The sequence below is a fragment of the Nestor notabilis genome, unplaced genomic scaffold (genome assembly GCF_000696875.1).
Source record: "Nestor notabilis isolate BGI_N333 unplaced genomic scaffold, ASM69687v1 scaffold1753, whole genome shotgun sequence".
NCBI lineage: Eukaryota > Metazoa > Chordata > Aves > Psittaciformes > Psittacidae > Nestor > Nestor notabilis.
This window is the reverse complement of record NW_009923123.1, coordinates 157,998-172,966: the sequence shown is the minus strand read 5'-3', so window position 1 is coordinate 172,966 and position 14,969 is coordinate 157,998. Positions and strand designations below refer to the sequence as shown.

Below are 14,969 nucleotides of genomic sequence, written 5' to 3'. Positions count from 1 at the left end.
TCCCTCGGAAGTCACGACTGGGAACTAGCGCTGCCTGGGGAGCTCATTTTTTAAAGTGAGCTTCCGCGGGCTTTAAAGGGGTTGACTCCCATTCATTTAGCATCAGCCCGCTGCCCCGGGAGCCTGCGAGGGGCTCCGAAAACGCGGCGGGCGGTGAAAAAACAGAAGAGCCCCGAGAAACCCAGCTGCTTTGCTCCCCCTTCTTTCCCACCGATGTATTGCTGCAAATCGTACAGAAAGTAGTACTTTTTGGAAAGGCATGAAAGCGGAGCCCCAGGTTTTTGAGCTCTGCCCTCCTCAGTGACAATTCACCGGAGCGGCTCCCGGCCCTTCGGTCCCGCTTCACCCTCCGAGCTCCCTCGTCCAGCCCCAGCCCCAGCGCTGCGAGCTCCCGCCGGGGCTATTTTAATTTTTAATTATTATTATTATTTCCCACACACACCTTTTTTTGTTCTCCTATAGCGTTTGGATGTATGGAAGAGAAAGAAAAGCGCGTCCCCTTAAAGCGTGCTGTGCAGTGCCTGCGAGGCTCGCCACTGAGGGCTGGAGCAGTTGGGGAGTCCCCTCGCCAGCCTTCCCTCAACCTACCCGGGAATTCGAAAAGCTAAAGGGTTTTAAGCTGGTTTAAGTTAACAAACTGCATTTAATTAGTTTTACCACATCCTGTAATCTGAATGAAATGTATAATATTAAAAGCTAGAAGAGTTTTATAGTGTTTATGATTCACTGAATAAATATTTGGAATCCGAACTCTTCGTAATTCATACCCATTTTTAAGGGCTGGTTATTTACTGTCAGGCAGAGGAGCTAGTTAAGAAACAGCTAAAATAATAAGTGTTCCTGTCGAGTCATTTCAGAGTTGGGGTATTGTTTCAAGATATTTGCCTTTGTCGAGTTTTTTTGGCTTGCTAGTGCTCTGTTTGAAGAAACTTCTATATTTGCATTTTAGTACAAATCAATTATGTTTAGAATAGGTGTGAGTATAATGCTGACTGCAGAACAACAGAAAAAAAACCAAAGTATTTGTGCCCGTGAGAGAGAAAATAGTCTAAGCTTACTTTACAGTTTTCTAGTAGTTAACTTTCCCCTTCCAAAAAAAGTTTGTGCTAGAAACTGCATATGATAATTGTATCTTGCTATAATGAAATGCAGTTGAAATTAAATGGGTAACTTGTTTTTTGAATAATCATTCTTATGTGAGGGAAATCATAGCCATCTTCTAAAATTGTGTTTTCTTCTATAACTCACATGGTGAACATTTCAAAGTTTTTATGCAATTATAAGGGAAGTTAAACTCTTTTGTTGGGCAAAATGTATTTTTTCTTTACCTCGAGTTGTTTAATTTTTCATGTTGCATTTTAAGTATTGTGTTATTTATTTATACGGTTAATTCACATGTTTTAAGTAACTTATCAGTTACAGTTTATCCTTTAGATGTTCTGGGTTAGTTGTAGCCTCTTGCCACAATAGCATGTTTTCCTGTATTTAGGAACCAACTGGTGAACCATCTCCTAAAAGACCAAGAGGAAGACCCAAAGGAAGCAAAAACAAGAGTCCCTCTAAAGCAGCTCAGAAGGTGAGATTATTAAAGAGGGAGAGTTTCTAATGCTGTTTTCTCATCAACTGGTAGCAAAAAGCCCAGTCCTTTAGGCTGTGACCTGTGCAGTTGGAACCTTTTTAATAATAGAAGCTACATAAAGCACATCTTTTGCATTTTTAAGATTAGAATGAACATGATGCATGAAGACCCTAGGCGTGGTTTCTGAATAGCGTGCACGTTAGGGAAATAACATCATGTTTTTGATGTATTTACTGAGATCTCCTGTATCTAGTAAGAAAATCAACATTAAGGATATTATTTTCTCAATTAGGATTTTTGAAAGAGGAAGATTAATTTCTTGTCCACTTACAGTTGTTGCTACTCCAGACCAAATCTGTATATTAAAGCTAAGTGTTTTGTCAAACATAGGTTAATTAGAAGTAAATCCAATTATGTGTTGATGGAAATAAGTGCATATATTGAAATTTACAGCTTTAAAATGTGATGGTAAAGTAAACTGTGAATTACAGTAAAAGCGTACTATATCTTGTTTAGTAATCAAAGAGACTTTTACTTGAAGTGCTATTAGTCTTCTGAATCACTACTTCTGCTTGGTGATGGGAGCAAACTTTTATTCTGGTGGTTCTGAATGCATTTAGCTACAGGAGAAGCTCCCTGAAGTCACTGCATTTAGTGCGTGGACTTTACATCACAAATACAATGTGAAATTGTGACTTAATTTTCAGTTGGGCTCAGCATTAGAAAATTATGAAGGCAAATAATACCATTCTGTAGGAGTTATTTTAGAGAAGGCAAATAGTTGTGTATAAGCTTGAAAACTAACGTGGGAGTTTTGTTTATGTTGATGGTTACACAGCACTTAGCACTAATTTACAGGTACTAAATTGGAAACAAAAGCTTACAAAATCTTGTAGTGAACTGTAGTGCTTAAGTATATCAGTATCTTTTAAGTAGATCTGTGACAAAAACGTGTGGGGAAGGTATTTGTGGTCTCATGTAATTATGGTTCATTTTTCAGTATGCCTATAGTACTGACCATATTAAGTTTGATGATTTTCAGTGTTATAAATTACTATAGCAACTACTGATAAATATGTAATCATTGGGGGGAGACTATGGTTTCATGTCTGTTTTAAGTATTTTCAACACTTCTTTGAGGGACATTTTCCAAATCTTTACATTTACAATTGTTTTTTACTTGCTGAGTTGGGAAAAAAAACCCAGTACTTTCTGTCAAGAAGTTCATGAATTAGTAAAAAATGCTTCACAGATTAAGTATTTAAAATATATCAAAGCCACTCTGCAACCTACTGAGCTTAAAATGTTGATTTTTTTTTTACATAGTAAAAAAGTTCCTTAGATTCACTTTAAAATAGTTTAAACTTCTCTCTTCAAAAGAGAGAAAGCAGTTTTTTATTAGTCTAGCAAATCCAAATGTGAGCTTTAGTATTTTAAATATTACTCTTAGGAGTGTTAGCTTTCCTAGGAGAAATATTTGTAGTAAGATTAAATTTTAAGTAATTCATAGAAGTGTGTTTTAGAAAGATGTTTCTAAAAGAAATATTAACATTGTTTCATTCATATGAGTGATTTGGAAATCAGTATAAATAGAAAATAACTTAAAAACATTCATTTATATGGAGGTATATCAAATGAAGAGCTTTATAGATTATTCCGGTTCATATAGTTGTTGAGGGTTTTTTAACATAATTTATGAACTGAACAATTTCACTGTAATGTTTTGATTTTCAGAATGCATCAAATTACTGCTCTAATTAAAGCAAACTTTTTTGGGTGTTGGTAATGTGAAAAATTGACCAAAGACCACATGTCTTCTTTTATCATAAAAAAGCCTCTTGGAGAGGTATGTAATTACAAGTCTGATTTGTTTCTAGGTTTATTGATAATGTATATAAATGTTTGATAAATCCTCTAAAACATAAACCACTTATAAAGCCTGACTAGAAGAAAGTCATTGAGATCACATTTCAAATAAATATTTTAGCTCTTTTTCCAAATTGATAATTAACCCTGTCTAAAATGGTTCAGCTTCTCAATAGGCATCTCAGAGTGCTTTTTTATGTAATATTAATTCTCTTAGTTTTTCTAGCTGTAATATGGATGGAAAGGGTTTGGCACTGTGAGAAAGCTTCATTTGGCGGTGAGGGTATCACCTTTTACAGGAGTGAGCTATATGTTTAATTTTGTGGTAAACATATTTACACATCCATATGCATACATATATTTATGGCTTTCTACAGCCTGTCTCAACTCTCAGAAAGAAAGCTGGCTAACTTAGCTTAAGCCCCTCTACATGTGAACCTGGGTACTATACACGCAACTGGAATTTGCTGGAATTTCTAAAGAATAGTGTGTGCCCTGGTTGTTTCAAAGGGAGCTCATTGAAATGTATTAGAGTGTTCACAACATGTAAGATAAACGTTGGCTAGGAGAACCCACCGAGAAGCCATGAGAAGGCACTCATGATTAATTGATTGGGTGTTCTCTTGCAAACCATTACACATCACAATTAAAAATGTATTGCACAAACTGGCAGCGAGATAAAAATACTCCAGAACCGAGACTTTGTTTTGTCACACTTCAGAAAGGAAATGCCCTTAAATCAGTTGACATACAATTTACCCTGGAATTAGGGTTGTGTTCCGTATTTTAAATTTCTTGGTTCATGGGATTTTTTTTTCTTTTTTTTTTTTTTCCTTTTTTTAGCTTTCAGAGCTTGTGTTTGGTCTTAGTAAACTGGCCTTGGGGCATCTGAAAACAAACTGTGCTTGTTAGGAAATTAGCAATGTGAAACTTGACAATGCATACAGAATGTTGCAAGACCAACTGGACAGCTAATAATGTGGCAATTACTCTAATTTTAGCTAATAGGCATTTTTTTAAAAGCCTCACATGTCACACATGCCTGAGTTGTTAGAAACTGGGCACAAAAGGTAAACTGCATTTTATAGAAAACCAAACCATTTCCCAATCGTTTAATTTTTGCAAATGGAAGGAACACAACATGTTAGTGGATGAGAAGAGATAGACACAAAAAGGCTCTTGATCATCTTGTACTTGAGTCCCCACAATTAGGCTGTTACTGAAGTCTGTGTCTTTAAACAAATCATAATGTTATTCATTCAAAATATTTGTTAAAAATTAGCAAAAAAGTGAAGATTTCCCTTTTATTCCCTAATGAATGACTAGTTTTGCAGGATGATCTTAGTAGGGATGTTCTTTTTTAGTTTCCTGAGTGTTCTGTGGTTGAGCTTTATTTGTTAAGCTCAGCTGTGTTCCCAGCCCATTGCATTTCCCTTAAGCATTCAAAGGCTTTTCTTTGTTTAGCTCCTGTAGTTGGGCTTGACAGAAATACTGTATATGCATAAATACTCTCCTATTTGGAAGGAAGGAACACAATTGTGAGGTTAAAAAAAGGAGTAGTAGCTACTATGTGTTTATCTTGAAAGAAAATGTCAAGGGATATCCCAGGAATATCTGAAAGTAAGCACTCTTTAGTGAAATTCACCTTCTGTTAAAATATTTTGAGTTTTGTTGTTGCTATTGATGTAGTGAAATTCACCGAAAACGCCTATGGATCTTGAAATACCATCTTCTGAAAACCAGGATTTGTGGTACTGTGTGTAACTACACTTACTACTGTCTCTACATTACATGGCCAGAGTTTGGTATGTAGAAAGGCATGTCCCTGAGTTAAGCAGTCCAAAGGTAAAAAAAAACAAAAGCGCATGTGACCAGGACTCTGCCCTAAATTGGTTCATGAAAATCTATTTGGCTTCTCCATGCTTCATTCATTCTCACCAACACCAGTCACTACAGGCTTAAAGGGAAAACAAGATCAGATTTATCAAGTGATTGTACCTAAAAAATAAGACCTCAAAATCTGGCATTTTGAGCAAGGTGGGAGAAGCAGAAGACTGACTCAAGGTTAGAATTAAAATGGGTAAAACAGGATGTGGGAAGCGTGGTATTTTTTTTATCTAGCCAATGCCTAGCCTATTTTTTAGCAAAATAACTTTTTTTTAGGAGAGGGAGACATTTCTGGGAAAGGTCTTTTGACACAGTGATCTTTCTTCTGAGACCTCTCAGTTATTTCACCTGACTTACAGCTCTGACACATTTTATCTGAGGTCTCCAGCAGATCATTTTGCAAAGCGGATAGAGTTCTCCAAATTTGGGTTCTGTTGCATTTGAGATCTTCTTTGACAACAGATAGATGCCCAAAGAGCACTTTATAACTGTTCAATTATTTATACTTGTCTTGTTAATTGCTTTCAGTAGTACAGCCTCAGTGTCTGTCTGGGCACAGTGCATTTATGCAACAAGGAGGTAGAGATGATAGGCAGTCAAATCTGTTCAGCAGCAGGGTTTGATGGCCCTGTCATACAAGGCTTAGCTGAACTGCAAATCGGCCTGGGGACTGTTAGCTGATTCCAGGCAGCAATGACTGGAATGACCATAGTCCTCACCTGGGGCAAAAACCACCCACATTTTCCATATAGATCATGCACTTAAAAGCAAGTAAGTCTAGTTCTGCTCCTAAAATGTGACATAGCAAAATGATGTATTCGTATTATTGTTTGTAAGGAATTTCATGATTTTTCATGAAACTTGTTTTGAGTTCGATAACATTCCCAACCCTCCTTTAAGTGTGATGATTCCATGTCTTGGCTGTACAGAACAAGATCATGCATCATAATGCAGCATCAAATGTTAAGAAAACCCTGACCAAACACATCTCAATTTCAAAAAGTGCTTTAGAGGATGAAGGCAGCAGCTTCCTTTCTGATGAAGCAGGTACCAGCTGCTGCATGTAGGGTGGCTGGGAACATGTGCATCTTGATCCCCAGATGCGAATCAGTGTTACTTCTGGGTGGCTTGGAGCTCTCTGGATTTGTTCCTAGCTTCAGAGGCAACACTTCAATTAAAGCAAAGAGGCAACAGACTGGCATGTTTCTGATTATGCAAATACCTGTTTCAGAGGAAGGGGAATGCTTTGGCACTTACGTGTTCCTTTTCTTATCAATTAGTTTAAAATTATGTGGAGAAACATTGAATTATGTGTCTGATATGCAATGAAACCTTTTTTCAGGTGCTCAAATTAAAAGACAGTCTTGTGCTGTTGGAGAAAACATAAGCTATGTTTGCAAAATGCAAACTAAAAAACATCCAGAGGGAGTTAGAATATTTTCCTAAGCTTCGTGTCTTCATCATCACTACTGGACTCCCACTACTCCTTTTGGTTGTTCCAGAAGTGTTTTGTCTTTCTTTTCCCTTGGAATGGAGATAAAAACCTCTGCTTTGGAGGTTCTTGTCCTTCATTTTCTGCAGTTTAGTCTGTGGAAACCTTGCTATTTACTTACAGAATTGCTCTGTACCAAAACACCGTCTCTGGCATGCCCTGCTGTTTGCTCAGCTCACCTCTGGGAAAGATTTGGTTTTGATAAGAACCATGGAAATGTTTTTCTTCTAATATGAGGTAGAAATCATATACAGCAGGAATATAGTGCCTTTCAATCTGAAAGGTCCCCAAGCACTTGACAAACTGATATCTAAAGTAGCCAGCAGGAACACTAGCCACTTCTGACATAGTCCTTCCTTGGGGGTAAAGCGCAGCCCTGTTCGTGGCAAGCGGCCATGCTGTGTGACAGTTCATGACAGGAAGCAAAGATTAGTTGCTCAAAGAAATCTCTCATGTTCTCTTTCCCATCAAACTGGATTATACACTGTAGTTATACTTACAATTTGTGTCAGGTTTGTAGGAACTTTAATTATAAGACCAAAGTAGTTTTCATTTCCATGAAGTTAATTGTTTTTCATAGAGTTTTGGAAAAGGGTCTTTCCTTCAGATGTGGTAAAATACAGAAGAAAATAAATGGCATTTGTGCTTTGGTAGTATGTCAGGTGTTGATTTGTTAAGAACAATTTTAACCAATATTTTCTCTTCAGTTTTATACCCAGTGTTTTGTGAAGTAAACGTAAATGGAGGGGGCGATAGCTTGTCAAAACTAAGCCACATCTTTTTTTGCATCCTTCAGGTTATAAGGTGTAAAGAAATGAACACTTTAAAAGGAAACAAAACTATGAAATAGACAGCTACAGGATATAGTAAATGCACTTTAACAAGTATTCTCATAAGAGAGTTTCACCTTACGTGTAACACCGGTATAAACGATTAAAGAGCAGGTTTACTCTTTTAACAAGTCCGAGTGATAATTTTGCCCTTTAGGAGTGTGAATTTTATTTTTCACAGCTTTCTTCTTGCTGAGATGTTTATTTCAAAATAATTGCATTTAACTTGCAGGGCAGGTTTTTTTTTTTTTTAGAGATTCCTCCACAACTTCTTCAGCTCAGGTTCTCTTATAGAGGGATTCGATTTACACAGCATTAGGTTACAGTATATGTTACAGAGATTGACCAGCAAGTGATTTATTTAATGACACAGTTGATTTCTGAGGGCAAATCCAATAAACATACAGTTAAATGGGAAAAAAACAATGAATGGAAATGTGAAAACACATCCACAGAATGTGTTCTAAAAGTCTTTATTCTCAGGGACTTTGTATATGGCAAGTCCTGCCCTCACTAAAGGTGGTGACAAAAGTCCTCATCACCCTCAGTGGGACAGGATTATGTACCTGCTGAGGAGTGTGGATGGCGAGAACCTATCTAGAGAAAATAACCTGCCATTTTCATTTTAAAGCCTGTGAGTATTTTAGTGTAGCACGTACAACATAGTATTCACAGTGTCATACCATTAATTAATGAAAGTGTCTGTAAGAGAATCCATATTTCCTTTGCACTGAGCCTCAGGACCTATAGCAGGGCTTACGTAAATATAGCTGTCACTTCCAGGGCTGTTTCCTTAAACCTGAAAAGGGAAGGTGTGTTTTGGACCAGTGAAAGGTTTGCTTGCAGCTTAAGGATGTGCTTTTGTCTGGAAAACTTCACATGAAGTAGAGAGGTTATTTCCCAATACAAACACACACATGTTCATGGTAATAGTCTGTCCAAATCCATTTCATGCATGAACATCATGAGACCAAAAGAAGGAATTGTGGTTCCTATAATGTGCTTTGTTTAGGCTTGAAACAGGCTGTATTTTTGGTTTAGTGAGTCTGTGTGTATGTAGATGTTTTGTGTTTGTTTTCATCTTTCTAATGCTTGGGAAGTGTTTTGCCAGTGTAGTGCATCACAGTTGATTGAAATAACCAGAAAGACTATACTTTCCACTGTGTGTAGTAGTGGTGCTTTTTACTGTGTCCCCATCCTTGTCTCTCTTGTTTAAAATACTGAGAGGAAGAAGGAGAATGCTGAAATAAATTTCTGGCAGCCTGTGCAAGACTAGGTTTGGTGTTACTGGGGGTTCTCGGGTTCCCAAACTGCCCTGTGCCCCGAAACTGCCCTGTGCCCCCATCCACAGTCTGCATGCCCCATGGCTGGCCCAGGCTGGAGCACGCTAGGCTGTGCTGAGGGCACTGAGCAGCTGGATGTGCATGGCACGCTTCTCTGTGCCCCTGGCCATGGGGTGGATCAGGACCAGGGACACCCTTGGTGTGCATTCCCTAGCCACGCTGGCTAGGAAGTGTCAGAGAAAACAGGATAATCACATTCCACCAGGTTATTCCACCCATAGAGCAGGAGGGGGCTTGGCGCCACCCAAGAGAGATAATTATGGTTAATGTTACAGGAAAGGAGTTCCTAGTTACCGAGCCTGTTAAATAGTGCTGAGGTACAAAATACGTTGTGTTTCTTCTCCCTTTACAGAAAGCAGAAGCCACTGGTGAAAAGCGACCCAGAGGCCGGCCCAGAAAATGGGTAGGTATTTCACTTCCAATCATCTGATTTATTTGCTGTGTTATAAAGCATGTTATAAAGTCCATTCTTTCAGAGAACAATTATTTCTGCTTAATTTGTAAAAAAGAGCATCCATCTTCTGTGTCTGTTTGTTCTGCGGGTTAAGACTAAAGGGTTAAGATAGCAGAGAAGTTAACCACAGCTTCCTACCTTTAGACTCTGGTAGTTTGCTCAAGACACTTTACTATTAAATGTTTGCTGGGAGTGAATATTTATGTGTCTCTTATCAGCATGAAAAGGCGCACAACTCTTCCTTCAAAAGAGAGTAACAATGAGATAACTTGTTCAGTAATTGACTAACAAAGGTTAAAGGGGCACTATCAGACATCAGAAGGTGATTAAGAGAGGTGACAATATTCAGATGTAGTGTGCACAAGATAAAGTTTAGAAGTTTTAAAACCAAAACTTCTTTGTCCTACATTGCCTGGAAACAGGGTATTTTCCTTAAATCCAGTGAGAAAGAGAGAGGGGGAAAAAAAAAGAAAAAAAGAACAGTGGGATACTTGCACTTAGAATCTAGTTTTTCCAGTCAGGGCCATCTTCATGCCTCCTATAATTGTAGAGACTAGTAATATGTTTCATTGTTTCCTCTTCTGCTGGCCCTTTAGTGTGTAGACGTGGCAATCAGGTATGTGTGGTTTGATTCTTTGGCCATGGAAAAGTTTCAGTCTCAGATACTAGAAATTCTGTGTTCTCACTAATGTTTACAGCTGACGAGAGCCTGCCTTGTGCACCTCTTCTCTGCACATGTTTCACTTACACAGAGGCTTTCAAAAGAAATGTGATGGGGATGTCACTTGGAAAGCATGATTGGGTATTAGAAAATACAAAGTTGTGGCTGTGTGCTCCATCACAAGTTACCATTTCTGATTTCCCTTTTCCAGTTCCATTTCCCTTTATCTGGTCAACAGTTTTCTTTAAACTTATTTTTCAAATCCATCTCAATTTTGTTCCCTTATTTTACTCTGCCTTCTCTTTATTCGCTGCAGTTATTTTTCCCTTCATTTTGTTCAGTTCTTTTGCAAAGATATCAGCAGAGCCTTAAAAGTACATACTTCCAAAAGCTCTAACAAGACCAGAAGGTACTTAAAGCTACAGCTGAGGTTCTCTGGAGTATCAGCAGCCAAGTGAGGGGGAGGTGACTTTAACAGTCACTTTAAGAACTAGTTCTGTGGCATTGTCCACAGTGATAAAGTACCCCAGAATATTTCTTTGGAGAAAACAGACCGTTACATACTAGATGTTTGCTTATGCCTGTGGTTTTAAAGTCAAGCAGATTTTGGGTATGTGAAGAGGCTCATTAGCGTTAGAAAGAAGGTGGCATGTTCAAATGTACCTGTGCTGGTGATGTTCTCAAAGGTACCTTGCAGAAGGCAAATGCCAGGGGCAGTAAAATATGGATCAGTTACTGTCTGCTTCCTTCTGTCCCACTCAGACCTTGCACATGTGGATCCTGAGTGTTGCTTGCTTGATTCTCACCTTGGGTGCAACCCCAGAGGAAGCAGCAGAAATAGCTGGTTTACAAGAGTAATTTATAACAGGCAGGCCATCCCTACTGTATTAGGAATGTGTGACAGTAGAATGGGAGTAGTTGAAGAGCTTTATAAAGAGGGAAAATGCAGCACTGTGAAATGTTAAAAAGATTTTCTTTGCCAAGCGCTAGTAGTCAGAAACTGAGTTTTCAGTGGAAAGGGCTAAATGCAACCCTTGTGGCATCTTATAGGCTAGACTGTTTCCCTTTTATTTTTGTATCTTTATGGGAAAGAAAGAATAGGCAGTATCATTAAGTTTAGTATGGGCTGTTTGTTGGGTGCAGAATTTGATTTGCAGAAATGGGAATTATTGGTTATTTAATAGGTGTATGCACTGCTTTATTGTGAGACCAATGCAACAATTTAACTCATTTTTTAACTTAGGCATATTTGCTGGTATTACTTTGCTGTTGTGCCTCTTGAAAGCACAGTCTTCTAATTGTGTATTCTGATGCTATGATTGCTTCTTGTGATTTTCAGAGATAATACTCCTCTCTGCAGCTGGCATTGGGATAATTCTGTAGACTGTGAGAATCAAATACGCTTGTTTTTTCCTCTTCTTCTTTTCTCTTTCCAGTTTAAACTAGGTTCATGGTTTCCTCCTGTGTGCATGATGAAATGGAGAGTGATGTTTTATTCTGCTCCAGAAAGAAATGCAGTTAAATTATTATAAGCCATGGTGCCAACTGTAAGCAGAACTTATGGTTGAAATCAAGGGAGGATTTTGCCTGAAAGCAGATGACACAGTATCAGCCTTTCTGTTTTGACATCCAACATGTACTCAGAAAATGTCCCTTTTTATCACCCAAACTTCAGTTAAGTCCTTAGTGATTATTTTCTTCTTTAATCTAATATATATCAAGCCATAATGATGGTGGTTCTGTATCAGTGAAAGTAAGGAGTGTACAGGTTTTTTTCTATTGGAGAGGGCAGAATTCTACATGGAAGGTATTTTCCTAAGTTTGTAACCTTTTCTTATGAGTCTAGAGGTTCTGTGTCATATGTTGTTCATCAAATTGTAAAGTATTATTTCTGCTGTTTCCTTCAATATGCACATGCAGAGACATACGAGCTAACAGACCACTGTAGAATTTCGGTAGCTGGTCTTTCTGCCGGTTCAAATTAAGTATTTAATGTTTGTGACTTGCAATGTATTTATTTATATATTATTTTTTAGAAGAGAAGTAAATCTTCTTGACTACTATAAAACTGGGAAGGGGGAGGGAGAGCCCAAGTGAAGAAGGCAAGGAACCCTGTTTCTCACAAGTGTATGAGACATCTGATGATTTTTTTAACGCAGTAATGTGTGCTTTGCAAGGTTGTCAAGGAGAAGACCCTTGTCAGTAGAACAGATGTAAAGGCTGACAAACTCTTCTGAAAATAAAATACTCAGCTACACAGATAAGCTTTCTAAATGTGGAGAGCTAATTGAATAAAAATCCTGGAGATAACAAGGTCAAGCAGGTGGGAAATGAACGTATTTGGAATCAGAAACACAGTGCCTGCTCCTGTAAAAATTGTCTTCATTGTAGGTTGGTGCCCATATGTGAAGCACTTTGAAGGCCACAATTCCTATTAACAGAGAGGGAGATAAACTCTTCATGACCTTGGTACTCCTATATTTTAGAGGGTTTAATGCAGCAACATGTTCTTAGCTCTTTGGATGCATCTACATTAGTGTGTTAGGTCAAATCAGGAGTGTGCTTTGGAAATGCATCTCCTAATTGTCCCTCATGTATTATACGCATTGTGGAGCAGTCCCCAGAGCTCATGGGCTGGATTCCTTTCAAGTGAAACAAAATTGAAAGTTGTGCTGCAGAAGTGCCATCCAGTAGGCATTCAACCCATAGGACTAGGCTAGAGTGAAATTAAAACCTCTTGAAAGGTATGTGCTGTGGACCTGAAGTCCTCAGCACAGCCTTTTTATTCCTCCTGGTCCACACATTGTCTTTGTATTGTAGATGTAGCCTTTGATGCTTGAAAAAGGCAGATGAAGCAGTCTGGGTTTTATTAGCAGTTATCTTATGTAGCATAGGCATAACATCAAATTCATAGCCATAGAGATTCACATTCTCAGAATGCAATGAAAGGTTGTGCTGACACCATCAGTGTCAGGTTTTTGCCACTTACGGCCTCCTGATGCTGCTGTTTGTGGAATCGGGAACAGTTTTGCTGATGGCTTTACATACCCCTTTGTAAAGAGCTCCCGGTTAATGCTTTCTAGTTTATTTTGTTTTGTTTTAATTTGTGTATGTCTAGAAGTTGATTGAAAGGAGGAGACTGAAGGGTTATGAGTAAAGCAGGAGACTGAGTAATAATTACTCTGCTGTTTGTTCCAAGGAGCTGCATTGAAAACCCCTGGAAATTTTGTAGACTTCTAGTGCTCTTAGTCATCAATTTAATGGGGAAACCTGAAACTCGGTTCTGAAGTTGATGCTTATAAAGGGTATTTTTTTCTTTTTATTTCCATTGTTTTTGTCATATCTTCAGATAGATTTTTTTTATTTTTTTTTTTTTTTTTTGCATTGTCTGATTTCACTGGCACATTTTTTAACCTGAACCACAGATTCACTGTCTGGCATGGCAGAATTGCTCAAAAAACCCAAGCAAAAGTCCAGAGCTGCAGTTCTGGAAGCCACATGATTGTAACAGCAGAAGGGAATTGGTGACTTTCCAAGTGCAGGGTATATGCGAGGCATCTATTTGCACATCTTATCATTGATGCCCAAGAAACAACTGTGACTTGTTCAGAAAACTTCTCTCTCGTTCAAGAATTTTGTTTTCTGCTAGATAGTCTAGGTAGCACATTTCAGGTTGGTAGGAGATAAAAGGTAATCAGAAATAAACCTAATTTTTTTTAAGCAGGAGCTTTATCTGATTCAATCATGATTACCTAGACATTATAGTACTTTTGAAGCTCAGGTTTTCCCCTTTATAATTAGGGCAGAGTTTCACTTCATACTTGAAAATCAGTTTAACCAGTGCCAAACCACGTTGAAAAAAGCCATTACAAAAATGCTTTTTCTGGTAACTTTTTCTTCAGATTATTTCCCGCTGCAGTTCTGACATAGCTGAAATATCAAACCTTAAACACGGAATTTATGAGATGTTTCTATGCCAGCAATTCCAGAAGGCCTGTGTCAGGCCAAGGGCTCCTAATGCTCGTTCACTTGTAAGATTTTGAAAATGAGGTTCTGAATTTTGAAGAAACACACATCAAGAGAACCTTGTTGCCTCAGAAGACCCATCAATGTTTTGAGGCTATTTCTTGCCCATAATTAGTTTTTGCAAACTGTTACCTAAATAGAAGTTTTTGTCTGTTAGTGCCATGCTCTGTGGTGTGAAGCCACTTAACTTTGTGCTTATTTCTCATTCAGTGCAGTCATTTTTGTCTCATATGAAGTCATAGTCTAGGAGGTGCTTAAAGTCATGCAGGCTTCTTCACTATGTGCTAGAGAGAGAAAGGTGTTCTGAGATCGTAGTCCATCCTCCCCTATAAAAGACTTTGTTATAGGTGGGGTGAATTCTCATCTGGAGAGAGCAACCTTTTCACACTAGGAAAAACAATCTAGATGGTAAAATAGGACACATATCTGACTTCTAGATGGTAAAAGCTATGTGTGAGAGCTCTGGCTTGTTGGTGGTGCTTACCATTGTGTCCGCAAGCCAGGGTAGAGATTCTGCTGTCCTGAGAACCTGTACTTGTTTGAAGGAATTACTTCATGGTCCATCTGCAGCAAACCATGATCGAGGTAAAACTTAATTCACATATATGGGATGATGAATGAAAAAGGAAGTTGCTATTTATGTAATTATAGAATATGGCACAGATAAAAATTCAGTTTCTTGTATTTGGAAGAGTAATCTAATTTCAGTTACTTTACGTCATTCCAACTTTTGACTGCAGTATCTGTGGTATTACTGCTTTGTAACAGTAATAGGTTTTTTAGTGTTTTACACATGTTGCTGTTATTTTAATCTTCCAAACTACCTTACCT

At 38.1% G+C, this 14,969-nt stretch overlaps 1 long non-coding RNA gene across 1 annotated transcript in view; it reads left to right on the top strand.

Annotated features, from left to right (window-relative positions):
* The first annotated feature begins 1,489 nt into the window (after positions 1 to 1,489).
* LOC104403724 overlaps positions 1,490 to 14,969 on the top strand; it is a 113,497-nt gene continuing 100,017 nt past the window's right edge. Inside the window, exons 1-2 of the long non-coding RNA XR_719899.1 lie at positions 1,490 to 1,576; positions 9,350 to 9,400. This is a non-coding gene — a long non-coding RNA (uncharacterized LOC104403724). The remainder of the gene's footprint in view (positions 1,577 to 9,349; positions 9,401 to 14,969) is intronic.